General features: G+C 42.3%; 1 long non-coding RNA gene across 1 annotated transcript in view; it reads right to left on the reverse strand.

Annotated features, from left to right (window-relative positions):
• The window catches only part of LOC123579258, a 400496-nt gene that overhangs the window by 269807 nt on the left and 116380 nt on the right, over window positions 1-14309 (reverse strand). The window contains exon 3 of the long non-coding RNA XR_006702703.1: window positions 1360-1460. This is a non-coding gene — a long non-coding RNA (uncharacterized LOC123579258). The remainder of the gene's footprint in view (window positions 1-1359; window positions 1461-14309) is intronic.

Consider the following 14309-nt stretch of genomic DNA (forward strand, 5'->3'; position numbering starts at 1 on the left):
TTCTGTCCTTCCTTCTAGCTCCTCCCTTCCTTCCTTCCTGCCATTCTTCCTTCTGTCCACTATCAGCCAGGGTCCAGTCAGGAGACAGAAGTCAACCCAGTTATGGGAACGGAAACCACTTAACGTTAAGAATTGTTCACTGGGAATCTAGTTGATAACTAGGCAGCCGAAAGGGTAAGAAAACCCCCGGGCGTCACGGTTCAACCAACTGCAGGAGAGAGAGCCACCACTAGGGCTGGGAAGATGAAGACAGTTGGAATTAGGAGGCTCCAGGAACCATGGACAGGGACTCGGGCCCCTGCAGGGGAATGCCCGCAGGCCAGGGAAGGTATCGCCAAGGGGCGCATCGAGACCAGCGCTACAACTGTTGCAAAAACTGCCATGTGTGGTCAGCTGCTGCCCCTGGGAGGCCCTGCTGCTGCCTGGTGCACAAGCCAGGCTGTGGCAGCACCACAGGGTCAGGAACCTGAGGGCAGGCCTCGGAGGGAAGAGCCAGGGGGGAGGACAGGAGCTGCTGTATCCCCGCCCCAGAAGTACTTCCACACTGCCTGCTGTCTGGCTCTCTGAAAGAGGAAAGGATTTGGGGCATCAGGGAATTTGGGGTTTCCCGTACTTTGCCCACTGTGCCAAGACTCAAACCGCACACGATATTGTCCTGACACACCCAGCAGTGGCTCTAGGCCAGTGTGTCTGTTATCTCGTTCACCTTTCCTCCAAGTTCCTGGGAATCAGATATCATCATGCCCACTGCAGGGTAAGCAGAATGCCACCCAGGGAAGCTGAGAAGATTCTCCAGAGCCACACAGCTCATCAATCCCAGGCCTGAAAACTTGCAAACAGCGCTCTCCCGGGAGGCCCTATCCCAATTCCACACATTTATTCTGATAGTCCCCAACATTTAGCAGGGATCACAGGACTTCTACTATACGCAGTGCCCTGTATGTGCTAGATACACACAGAGCATAAGGACATGAGACGCGGAACAGTCTGGAAAAAAAAGCATATGACAGCTGTCAAACGGCAGCTTGATTGCACGCACCAAAACCAAATGCCCTAAAGTCTCTTCCAAGCCGAGGTGAGCTTAAGAGACGCTCTAGAAAAAAGTCCCATCTTGCCAGATACATTTGGGAAACAGAACCCCTCTTGGAGGGTCATCATGCATGGTGACAGAGCAAAGACTCAGAGGGGAAAAAAAAAAGGCCTACGGTAAGAAAATTCAAGTGTTTTGCAAGCTTATATCATAAATCTTGTTTGCCCACAACATTTATTAATGTCCCACGGACGGTGTTTTGCCTTGCATGCCTGGCAATGCTTAATTCGAGGGAGGCAGGCTTGCAAGGGGCACGGGTGCGTACTTACCTTGGACCCACCGTTCAAGGTGGCCTCTGACCTCAGAGGCAGGGAGGTGAGGGTCTGCTGGGGATACAGTAGATCCAGAAGTTTGTGGGGGACACTTGCAGCTGAGGAGAGACAAAATCAGGGAGTGTAACTGAGAGCAGATGCCCCGGGACCAGAGATGGGGATACATCACTGCTCGGAAAATGCACTGATCATCTCAGACTGCAGCTAATACCTAATGCCCTTTGAAACACTTAGTGTGGAGCATCCCAGTCTCTTCCTGTGCAATGTGTATAACAAAGAATTAACACACAGAACATATAAAAAAAAAAAAACATAACAAACCTATAAGAAAAAGACAAACACCCCAAAACAGAGTAAGCACAAGAAAGGAAGATACAAGTATCAAAAGAAAAAAAAAAAAAAAAAAGAATGGCCCACAAACATAAGAAAATACACTCATTTTGACAGTAATCAGTGGAATGCAAATTAAAACAAGACATCTGTTTGGTGATTTTTTTTTCCATCAGATTGGGAAAAAATTAGATTTGCTACTACTGAGAATGTTGGTAATACAAAATGGTCGGGCCATTTGGGAGGGCAACCTGGCATTTTCTGTTAAAATTTAAAATGCGCATACTCTGTCTCAGCAATTTCACTTCTTAGCATCTACTACAGATAAATGCACAAGGAGTTGTGAGTCCGTTCACTGCAGCGTTGTTAGTGAGAGCCACAAACTTCAAACAGCCCAAGGTCTCACACCATGCCAACATACAATGCCAAAGGGAGCCAGGTCTGAATATACTGACATATGCATTGAAAAGGTAACACCCCAGTCTGTACAAGATAAAGATGTGCACATTTACGCATGCAAAATGATAATGGTATAAAAATTCGAGAAAAGGCCTGGAAGGACACGTCTCAATCTGATGCCAGTGGCTGCCTCTGGAGATGGGAGGAGGCCTTGGGGTACAAAGGGCAAAGGAGGCTTCGGCCTCCTTTATCTGTGGTGTCTGAAGTTTTGCAATGACAGTGTGTTGGCGTGTTGCTTACATACTTTTTGAAGAAAAGCAAGTTTATGGGAAATGAAAAACTAGTATATGACATGAAACAAGGACAGACATCTCTTGCAGGGGACACAGAGCAGAGAATAGAAACATCTATCAGTGAATGCAATGACTCTTCTGCTTCCAGCAGCTATCAGTCCATTTAGTACTGATGGCTTCTGCATGTGGGGAGGGAAATAGCTTTCCTGGAGCACCTCCTGAGTACCAGACCCAGTGCTCGCCACTCTGTACACACTCGCTCATCTATAGTTACCAAAACCTTATGAGGGCAGCCTCTAGAGAGGAGGAAGTACCCCGGAGGTTGTCTCGACAAAGCCTCGACTGAAATCCAGATGCGCCTGAAGACACATCACAAGGTGTGATGGTTCATCTTATGCGTCAACGCAGCAGGGCTCAGGGATGCGGGGAGTAGGTGAAACACTATTCCTGGGTGTGTCTGTGAGCTTCCCAAAAGAGATTGGCGTATGAATCAGCAGACTAAGTAAAGAAGATCTCCCCACAGAAGTGGGTGGGCTTCATCCAATCTGCTGAGGGCCTGAGTCAAAGAAATAGGTAGAAGAAGGGAGAATCTACTCTCTGCTTGAACTGGGACATCCCTCTCTTCCTGCCCTCAGACACTGGTGGTCCTCTTACTCAGGCTTCTGGAGAACTAGATGTCAGACTGTGGGACTTCTCAGCTTCCAAAGTCACATGAGCCAATTCCTATAATCTCCATATACAGTTGACCCTTGAACAGCACAAGGGCCAGAACTGTATAGATCCACTTACAAGTGGATTGTTTTTTGATAAATACAGTACAATAAATCTATTTTCTCTTCCTTATGATTTCCTTAACTTTTTTTCTCCAGCTTACTTTATTGTAAGAATATAGTATGCATATGACATACAAAATATGTGTTAATCGACAATTTATGTTATCAGTAAAGCTTCTGGCTCAACAGTAGGTATTAAAAGTTTGGGGGGAGCCAAAAGTACATGAGGATTCTCGACTGTGCAGGGTGACAGGGCCCCTAATCCCTGTATTGTGCAAAGGGCAACTCTGTGTGTGTGTGTGTGTGTGTGTGTGTGTGTGTGTGTGTGTGGATGGATGTGTATGTAGGTTTATATATGTATTGTGCACATATGTATATATTTCCTACTGGTTCTGTTCCTCTGGAGAACACTGATTCACAGTCTTTCCAAAAACAACCTTTATTATTGAGCTATGTATACATATGTCCATGTATATTTACCTATAGTCTTTCAATCTCTCTATCTCTGTAATCGTAAATAGTTGTATTTATACCAGTGGTTCTCAATTAAGGATGATTTTGCCCCTCAGGGGACACTTCGCACTATCTGGAGACATTTTTGATCATCACAACTGAGGGGAGAGGGCTCCTCCTGGCATCTGGCAGGTAGAGGCCAGGGATGCGGTTAAACATTCTACGATGTATAATACAGCTCTCACAACAAAGAATTACCCAGTCCCAAATGTTAAAAGTGCTCAGGTTGAGAAACCGTGGGCTTTACCTATAAGAATTGCTTGAAATCAGACACCCTCAGAAAAGTCTGGCAAGGTCAGCATGAAATGCCCAACTTATATTTAGTCCCTAAACCCAGGTTTGGCCAGTTCCCACGGCCAGATAATATACGGCAATGAAAAACTATTGCTCACTGCCCTCTGGACCAAAGCCAGTCAAGTTCTCTGTGGCTTCCTGTGAAACCAAATAGGAGGGCAGCAGGGTCCAACCCAGTTAAAGATAATGCAGCTGAGGCTGAGGTAAAAGGTCAAGGAACAGGTGAAAATAGTCCCTTTGATATTTCTCACCCAGAAAAAAAGCTTATGGAATTCGTAACCAATTAGACCAGAAAAGTACAAAGAATATTAGTAAGTAAACAGAAATGTCCCATTTTATATTTGGATTTTTTTTTTCTTATCAGATGGCATTTCAACTTGAAGATGTGTTTAGATAAATAGGCTTTCAGAGTATTTATCAACTCTCCTTTTGGTGTAAATTCTTCCCGTCTTGTTTTCAAGTCATTTCCAGTAGTGAAAAGGTGCCAGTAGATAATTAAAACCTAACTCTATCCCCACAGTCCTTAAAAAAATAAAAAAAGAATATGATCTCCTATAAAGCTCTCAGAAATAACAAGTCTCCACATCCGCCCATGATAACGTGATTTCAAATGGATAAGGTTTGCAGAAGAACTACCCAGAAATGTAGTGAAATTAATTGCTGTTTTTCACGAAGCAGCTTTAAAATGCAGTAATTAATTGACCTACTGCTGGAGACAGTTTCCTCATAGTTAATAACCACTCTTCCCAGACATGAGAAAGACAGATTGCTTCCATTTGAAAACAGTCTCCACTAAAACCAAATGATGGAAGAGATGGCCACATTTTCTGGTACGTGCACCATAACCAGATGGGGTTTCACGAGCTGCTGTTAGTCCTTTAGCCCACTGAGGGGAACCTGCATCATTGGTCCTGCAAGACGTGTTTCTGTGATTCCTGAGTCTGAAACACCTGTCAGTCCACTGACTGGTGTGTATCCAGAGGGAGCCTGCTCTTGGAAATCGGTGTCTTGTCCCATGGGAGGCAGCGTGGTGTTGTGGCCAAGCCTTGTTTTCCTCATCTGTCTAATGGGCAGAGCAGAGATGGGAAATGGGTTCCCACCTCTTCCCTCTCACACTGACGATCACTGTGATGTATACGGGCAATGAAGCTGGGAGGGAGCAGTCAGGTCAAAGTCACAGAACTTCTGCAGATTTCCCCATGCCTCCACTTGTGAGCAACTCTGAACCCCCACCCACACAGTGCTGTACCAACCACCCTCGCCCTCCTCTCTGCTTCTGGTGTCCTGTGGGGCTGACCTGTTTGGACTGCACTAAGGGACTCACTTGGCTTCTGGCAATCCCTTTGGGTGTGGCCAGCGAGGAGCCCTGCAGGAAAGACTTGGCAGGGGTAGGCGAGTGAGGTCACGGTACCTTTTCTTCTACCGTTCACCCCCCTTCTCCGTCCCCCTTGTGCAGATCTTCCTCAAGTTGGCTCCAACTGCCACGGCTCCTGTCTTGGCACCCCTCTTCTTGCCAACCTCTCCTTCCAGATGCTGTCCGCCTTCCCTCTCTTTGCCTTTATAGGCCCAGGGTGACAAGGATAACAACCCCTCCCCACACCGTTACTAGTCCCGGGGCACTGCACTCCCCCTTGGGGTTTCCGTACAGCCAGGCACATGTTTATAAAGAAGGCCTTTATCAAACCCCCCTCCAGATGCACGACTTGAGTATGCTCTCCTTTCCTGCTCTGGACTGACCTTCTCATGTCTCTCTCAACCTGACCTCAGCTGGGGCATTTGCTTTTCTATAACCTTCCAGGGCCTCGCAAGCAATTTCTCTTCATGAATCTGTCTACACCCAAAGTGCTCTCAGGACCATACAGGATTTAAAGTCTGCCCCAGCCCCCAGGAGTGACAGGGAGAACCGGAAGCTAGAACCAGAAGTAAGCTAGAGCATAACTAACCACTATCGCTCACTTTTCGGGTGGAGGAGTCAGAACGCCCTCCCCCCATCCTGGAGGCCAGAGGCAGGCAGTGAATTCTGACTCCGTGCACACGTGGGGTCAAATTGAGATAAATTCACCCAGAGGCAGACAGACTTGCTTGTCAAGGGGTTTGGATGCATCTTTCTCCTGAGTGAGGAGTTGAACTCAAAGTTTTCCAAAATCCCTCTTAAAACCCTAGCTCCATGTATCACATTCCTTGAGTCAGGATTCACGGCTCAGGGTTTAAGGTGACTTTCCACTCCTCACAGTCTGGAGGGAGAAACACTAACTAGTTCTGTTTGTTCGTCAGTCTGTTCTGTTTTATTTTCTCTTCCGTCTTTGGCTGGAGCATGAAAACAAAAGTTCCTTCTCTCTTACTCAGGGTGAATGCCCAACCGTGGTGGCTCCTTTATCCAAATTTCCCTCAAGAGAAAAGTAGCACACCTATTTGGGTCCTGATCCTTCTCCTGACCCTCCCCCCACCCCTTCTCCTTCCTTTTCTTTCTTATTCATTTTGCAAAGAAAGTCCATGATACCACCCCCACAACAACACCCAGTAAAGCACTCAACAGAAGAGCTAAGACGTACGGCTCCCAGAACAACTACAGCCCTCCTGCCGTCCATCAGGTGTGGCTATTTTATTTAAAATTTAGGGCTCTCACATATCTCAGTATAACTACAAAAACTGTCCATAAAAGTCTCTTCTTGTCCTTGAGTGGTCAGAGCGACAAATGACTGATTACCCCGCAAGCAGATTCTCAGCCCATCCTGTGCAGCTGGAGAGAGAAGACGATGGAAGCATGCAGTCAGGAAGCCCTGCATGCAAACAGAGTCCGGCGGCCTGGCTGGAGGAGGTGGTCCCACTGCAGTAACCTGCTCGCCTACACAGAGGCATCCTGTGTCTCCTTGCCCCATGACTGTCTAAACTAAATTTCAAGGCATGGAAACAGCTGAAGAGAGATTTCATGCCACCAGCATCCCTGAAGCTATGGTTGGCTCTGGGAAGGAAGCTTCGAAGAAGGTACAAGCCCAGGGTGTTTACTGAATTTGAGAACTGGGGCTGCGGCAGAGGGGTCATCCCAGGAATCTTAGAGGAAATGTCCTATGTTAATCCTCACGTCTAGTCCTTCCAACTATTCCTACAACTGAGACAAGAGGTACCAGGTCTGTTAAAACAACAGTTACCCCATCTTTGTGAATAAATCCAGAAAAAGCCCAATGACCTTAGCACACTGGCATTCTACAGATATTTCCGAGGCTTTTGTGCAAATGTGTACCTCGATCAACACGTTAGGATGACTTTACACACAGAAACACCTGAATAACTAAATCAATGTACTATACAGAATGAGCATAAATAATGATAGAGGACCCAGGAGTACATGTATACACTGTATGTGCATAGGAATACACATGTAGAAAAGAGAGCAAGATAGACAGGTAGATAGAGTTGATTGATAGATGACTTGGTAGATTCAGAGACTGGTTTTCCCAAAGATTCTTTGAGCAATAGAATCTGTTTGATTTTGAAAATGTACTTTTCAATCCATATCATTAGCCCAACAATATATGATCCTACACTCTTCAATGTATGCTGTTTTGCTAGTTTGTCTTTTTGTATTTTGATTGAAAGTTGTATCAAATAGGGGCACCTGGGTGGCTCAGTCAGTTAAGCATCTGACTTCAGGTCATGATCTCATGGTCTGTGAGATAGAGCCCTGCGTCAGGCTCTGTGCTGAGGGCTCAGAGCCTGGAACCTGCTTTGGATTCTGTGTCTCCCTCTCTCTCTCCCCCTCCCCCCACTCATGCTCTGTCTCCCTTCATCTTTCAAAAATGAATAAACGTTAAAAATTTTTTAAAAAGAAAGTTATATCAAATATACATAGTCTGTGATAGTACTAACTTAGAAGTACGTATTCATATTTTGCCTGTGCTTTAAGATGATTTATGACTCACAGAAACAATCTGATCTTCAATGGTATGACAGAAGCCATCAATGGAATTGCCTGCCACGTTAGACAGGATGTTTTCATTTTCTTCCATGGTAATTGGTCTCTTCAATTAATTATTGGGTTGTGGGGTTTTTTTTAGCCAATTTCAGTTATTTCTATTTCTTCCCTAATAAATTTTATCAATAATTTTATTAATGTACTGACCTAGAGTTTGTACATTTTAATTGCATTCTCTTATTTTTAAGCCTTCTCTATATTTGGAGTGATCTAGTCTCTAATTTTCCTTAAGGATAAATGGTGATTCTTATTTTTTAATAAGATGATAAGAAATTGATCTCGTTGATTGGTTTATTTATTTTTGATAGAGGGCGGAGAGACAGACAGACAGACATTGGGCTAACTTAGTTCTTTTATTTTCTAATTATTTCCTATTTCAGTTTATTTCTATTCTTATCTTCATCATTTGTATTTGCCTAGTATCCCCAGGGGTTTTGGGTTCTCAGTCTAACATCTGAAAGAGACTGATTAATTTACTTTTATTACTTCTTATTGACTAAGGAATTGACTTCTGTTATGACTTTGCCTTGGAGTAAAGCTTTGGAACTATAACTTGTGTTTACAATAAAATATTCTTACTTTAAAATTATTTCTAAATAATTACTAACTTAGGTCCCATTACTTTTTAACCAAAAATTAGAGGGGAATTTTAATTGTTATTATTGTTTTGACTTTTATTTTTCATCTGTATTTATCTGACATTAAATTTGGAGAGTTGATCTTATAAAATACCCTCTAAAGGAATGTATCATGCTTATTCTTATGGCTTAGCATAAGAGCAAATGTTATCAATCTTCCATGAAAGCCTAAGGAAACATTTTTATTTTAAAATATGAATGTTATTATTTTATTTAAATTTGTCTATGTACTTATGTATTTTGAATCTCTTCCCTGCCAAGGATAAGAGCGATATGTCTCAGCCTCCCAAAACAAACATGTGTCTGTAAATTTCCCATTTTATTTCGAACATTTTTAGCCTTATATATTTTGATGCTATGTAATTCAGCAAATAAATTTTCATGACTATTTTATCTTCACTGTGGATTGTAAAATGACATTCTTTGTCTCCTTTAATATTATTCGGCCTGGAATAAAGTTTGTTGGAAACCAATGTTGTCAGCGCTAGTTTCACTGTTTTTGCATTTCCTCGATAATGTGTTTTATCCAATTTTTCCAACGTCCTTTGTCTTTTAGTTGTATGTAACACCAGGTGGGAATTTACTGTTGAACATAATAAGAGAAGTTTGGTCTTCTCATTGTTGGAGAATATTGTTAATTATATAGAATCTTTTAAAAGGGTCTAAAAACATCAACAGAAGCCTCTCCCGGGCAGTCCAGGAACCTCTCTCTGTGTGGTTTCCTCTGGGATGCAGAGCTGTGAACTATCAGCCCTTGACATCATTTTACTCCTGCCTGCTGGTGAGAATGTGCTGCTTAAGCAAGCACGCCTCTAGGCTATATATAGAAGCCATTGGGCACTCTGAAAACATAGGCAAAATGAGAGAGGTATGTAAGACGTGACTCCTAGGGAAAATCCCAGTGTTTACAATAACAATATTATCAATCAGGTACGTTTTCGTGTATTTTTCTTCCCACTGCCCTCTTCTGTACTCTCAACATAACAGTGGAGCTGTAACAGTGTTGAGTTGGCAGGGGGATAAGATCGCAGGAAACTATCTATAAGATCTTATAGATTTTAGGTAGCATCCTCTCTTGCCCAAGGCAGGCTTAGATAAAAACGTTGCCTGTCTGCAATGCCAGATGTCAGGGTCAATACTAACTGCCAAGAAATCTGCTCTAAGCACTGTCGATGTACTTAAACACCTGTGCCTCAGTTTACTCATCTATTAAAAAGGATTCAGTGAGGTGCATAAAAAGTGCTGACAGCAGATTCTTGGCATATAATAACTAAGAGATGAGAATCAGTTAATGTTATTATTGACTGACTTGATCATCTTGTTTTATATCAGCTTTTCATATTGCTTGACCATTTCCTTCTTTAACCACATTTTTATTTTTTTGGTCTACATTTTGTTTTTGCTTATTTTTTTCCCAGCAGTTTGGAAGGAGCTGTTTTACAAATTTTGCTTTGCTCCGCATTGCTTTTATATATTTGTGTCATTTTTTTCTCTGACTCACAAGATTTCACATCAACTCTCACCTCCTTGTTAAGATGAGCAACGTAGTGAGTTTGTGTTTTTCACCTCCCTTTCATAAGCCCATTTCCTATTAGATTAGTACTGGACGATTGAGAATCATCACTTTCAAGAATTATATTTGCATTCAACTTAGAAGGATATTTACAGTTTTTGACTTTATATTCATTCTTTTCTTTGCTTATAACCATCCTTTTCATACCATGGCTTCCCATTCATGAGTCTCTAATTTAAGTCAGTATCAGTGTGTGTAACTCATATTCACATTCTTTCCCCCCACTGAATAAGATTTTAGGGGAAATTTATTGTAAAAGTTTTTCAACCTGTTTTTTGTTTGTTTGTTTGTTTGTTCATTTTGTGTTTGTGTAGGTTTTCTGGAGATTTTTGTTCTGTTTGTGTTTTGCTTTTGGCCCTTACTGGCGAATGGGCATTTGGCTGGTTTTCCCATTCTTGAGTCACATGTTTTTCTCTGAAAACACTGTACCAGTCACTCTATTTTCTGGAATTTGCTATGGTATTCTAGGTGTAAATCTTCTTTTCATTATCTCTTCTTATAATACAGTGGGGATGTTTGATCTCCGTATTTGGATCCTTTCAGCTTTAGAAAATTGTATCTAATTATACCCTTGATGATTGTTTTCTTTCCATTGCTCTTTTAATCTTCAGAAATATCGAAAATTTATGTGTATTATATCCATTCTCTGCCTCTCTATCCTTTTCTCATCTTTTTATTTGTATTCCTGTGCCACATATTGAATGCTCAATAAATAAGTAAGAAAGAAAGAGAGCAGGGAGGGAAAACGGGAAGGAGGGATCTATTTAGCGGACATGTTTTGAATTTATCCTAATCAGCTTGGATTTGACTTTCTGATCATTTCTGTCTTAACTGTGGGTAGGGAGCCATTTACCTCCGATTACTCTTGCAATCTTTTCTTGTATCCTGAGCTTCTTATTTTCATATGTTTGTGTTATTTTTTTTTTTTCAACGTTTATTTATTTTTGGGACAGAGAGAGACAGAGCATGAACGGGGGAGGGGCAGAGAGAGAGGGAGACACAGAATCAGAAACAGGCTCCAGGCTCTGAGCCATCAGCCCAGAGCCCGACGCGGGGCTCGAACTCACAGACGGCGAGATCGTGACCTGGCTGAAGTCGGACGCTCAACCGACTGCGCCACCCAGGCGCCCCAGTTTGTGTTATTTTTGAAATAGCTTCCAAAGACCATTTTAGGACCCGTCTTCCCGTATTTTACCAAACATTCTCTATGTTTCCTCCACACCTAACTTTTACAACAAATGATTTTCGGGGTGATGTCATTTTTCTTTCGTACTGTAGTACTTCCCACTCACTACCACTGACTTGTTTTGTGATAAACGTTCTTGAATGATTCCACACAGATTTGCTCGTCCGCAGGAGTGTTCTTCCATTCAGGTACTGCGGGACCAAGGTGAGATCCTCTCCTAATCCATCTGTTTGGTTCTCTGACACGTGAAACCAACAAATCAATGAAACACAGAAGTCACGTTTATTGTCAGGACTGCTGCCAGGGACTTTCCTGTCTCTGCCCCCACACAGCCCTTTCCATATAGGAGTTATGGTCCCTGAGATGTAAGGGGGCCCTGTTCACCCTCATTGCTTGTCTGAATTTCCTTTGACTAGGCACCAGCGGGATGGAGCAAGATATGGGGGAGTCAACTGGCCCTTCCAGAAGAATAAGTGCTTTAAATAAATGACTATTTTTATGATTGGTATAAATCCTGAGTCTCTGAGCCAGATAGAGTGTGAAAGTGTGTGTGTGTGGCGGGGGGGGGGGGGGGGGGGGGGGAAGGGTGTATGTGTGTGCAGCGGGTGAAGTGGAGAATAAAATTTCATCCTCCATACTTTATACATGCAAAATACACTTCTGCAAACTACTGCTTTTTCTCTCCACTCACTTTAGTTTAGTATCTGTTAAATCCAAGGATATATTTTTTTTCAGATAGGAAAGTAACATAGACGACAAACCCCCTGAGGACAGGGACTATGTACTTACTTCCCCAGTGAATCCCATGGCCTAGCCCATATATAAGGCTGAATGAATAAATGAGGGATTAAATAAAGGTTGGGATGGAGTGAAACAGCCCCACATTTTTTTTTATTATGGACAATCTTCTCCGTATCTTTCTATTTATATTGGTTTATAAATATATTTTTTAAATTATTAGATTAGAAAATTATTCCTACCAGCATCCAGCATATGGTAATGATTGTAAGGGGAATTTTTTTATTAGTCCTCTTTGTAAATTTTCAATTTCAATTATTTCAATTTCTTATATGTGAGAAGTGTTGAAATTAACAGAATTTAGTTCATATAATGTCAAGGAGTTTGGTATGCACATGAAAATTACCATGACTGTTACAGGTTTTTTTTTGTTTTGTTTTGTTTTGTTTGGTCAAAGTCCCTAAAAGACAGTTGGAGAACAAGGGAACAAAAAAGCCCCCAAATCCCAGGACTCAATGCAGCCATTATTTAACATCTCCATATGTTTCCTTCCAGGCCGTTTTCTCAATGTTGAGCCTTGTGGCTGTGGGTGGAAAGGGATTCATCAGCCAAATCCTACTGGGAGGGTCAAATCGTGGTATTTAGGAAGAGGCGTGAAATCTATACCCCTGTAGCTGAGACACTTCTTTTATTATTTGTATTTTCCCATTTTGAAAAAATAATTGCTGCTACCAAACACCCTCCACAGCACTACACCCCATGGCAATCAAAGGAACTGAACCATATCTGGGTGCAGAAAACAGAGGGGGTGCACAGACAAACCAGAGAAGTAGCTGGATATGGTGGAACACGATGGAGGAAAGCAGAATGCCCTTAGAACATGACTTATAATAAGTTGTGTTGTTCACATTCTATGAATTTAACTATTTCTAGTTGCAGGAACCTAGGAAATCCTGCATCCCACAGTCCTCAGCCTGCCCCACAGAAATGTGACCTTGGGACAAGTCTACATGTGTCCAGAATGGCATGGGAAAAAGAGAGCTTGGATAGCGAAAATGAACAAACTGAGAAAAAACAGATAAATGTCTTGGAGGAAATTGGAAGTTTTTATCCAGGCCCTGCTTTGTAACATTCAAAGGTTATGTGAATCATGGGTATGCCAACCGTCTAAATATCTCCATAAAATTTTCATTTCAGATTGAGTTCAACCATGCTGACCCGCCTTCTGACTCCTTTATGATATCCTCAGTTCAACCACACCCTTTACCCTCCAAGTCCCGTACAACACACTCTGTCCATCACAGAAATCCAAATCAGGCTCAGACTAATGGGAGACAGATTCTGATACTCAATGAGGACAGAGCAGATGAAAGGTTGACTCCCCACCTCACGGAAGAGGGCTCTTTCCAGATGCATTCCTGTGTGATTGTGCTAAGTTTCAGACGTTACCGGATATTTATTAGATGGGTTCCTTTTTTACCGTTAAGCATTTTAACATGCATTATATAACATACTTTGCTTCTTATTTTCACTGACAATGATATAATCAAGTATCTCTATTTTATTAAATGGCTGTTGTAACTACCATTTTAAGAACTGCCTGATGCCCCAGGCACTATGCACACCACCGTCTATTTCTCCCAGGGTCAAAGATCTAGACAGAAGAAATTACTTGTAAAATCCCAATGTGGACTATTCACTACTCACTGGAAGGACTTAATGATTTACACCAAGGGTTCAGACGTTTTGATACTTTGTGAAGACAGATGTCTCCCACCCAAACCACGAAATGTACCATTCAGAGTCCTGTGTTTTATTGTCACTTTTTTTTTTGGTTTTTAGCACTACTAACCAATTCTCTGTTTTTCTGTTTATAGACAACAGCTCCTTAAGTAATATAGTAATTAAGTAAGTAGCTACTTTATATAAAGCTGCCAGGGGTTTGGGGTATCACTTCAGAAAGGGGCATGGAATAATAAAAACTATGAGCCCAGCCACACACACTTCTGGAGTCCGTTGTTGGCTATTTTGATTTTAATTCATAGCAAGAGGTCCTCTGGCAGGGCCTGGTCCTGGAAGCTGACTGACGGAATTGAGGGGATTTAAGAAAGAGGAGGAAGGCTGTAACCAGAGCCCAGAACGCCTTCTCTTTTTGAAACAACAATAAATGATGACTCTTCTCTCTCATATATATATAAGGCTTGGTAATTTCTGAGTAAAATAAATTCAAAATAAGA

The sequence above is a fragment of the Leopardus geoffroyi genome, chromosome E2 (genome assembly GCF_018350155.1).
Source record: "Leopardus geoffroyi isolate Oge1 chromosome E2, O.geoffroyi_Oge1_pat1.0, whole genome shotgun sequence".
NCBI lineage: Eukaryota > Metazoa > Chordata > Mammalia > Carnivora > Felidae > Leopardus > Leopardus geoffroyi.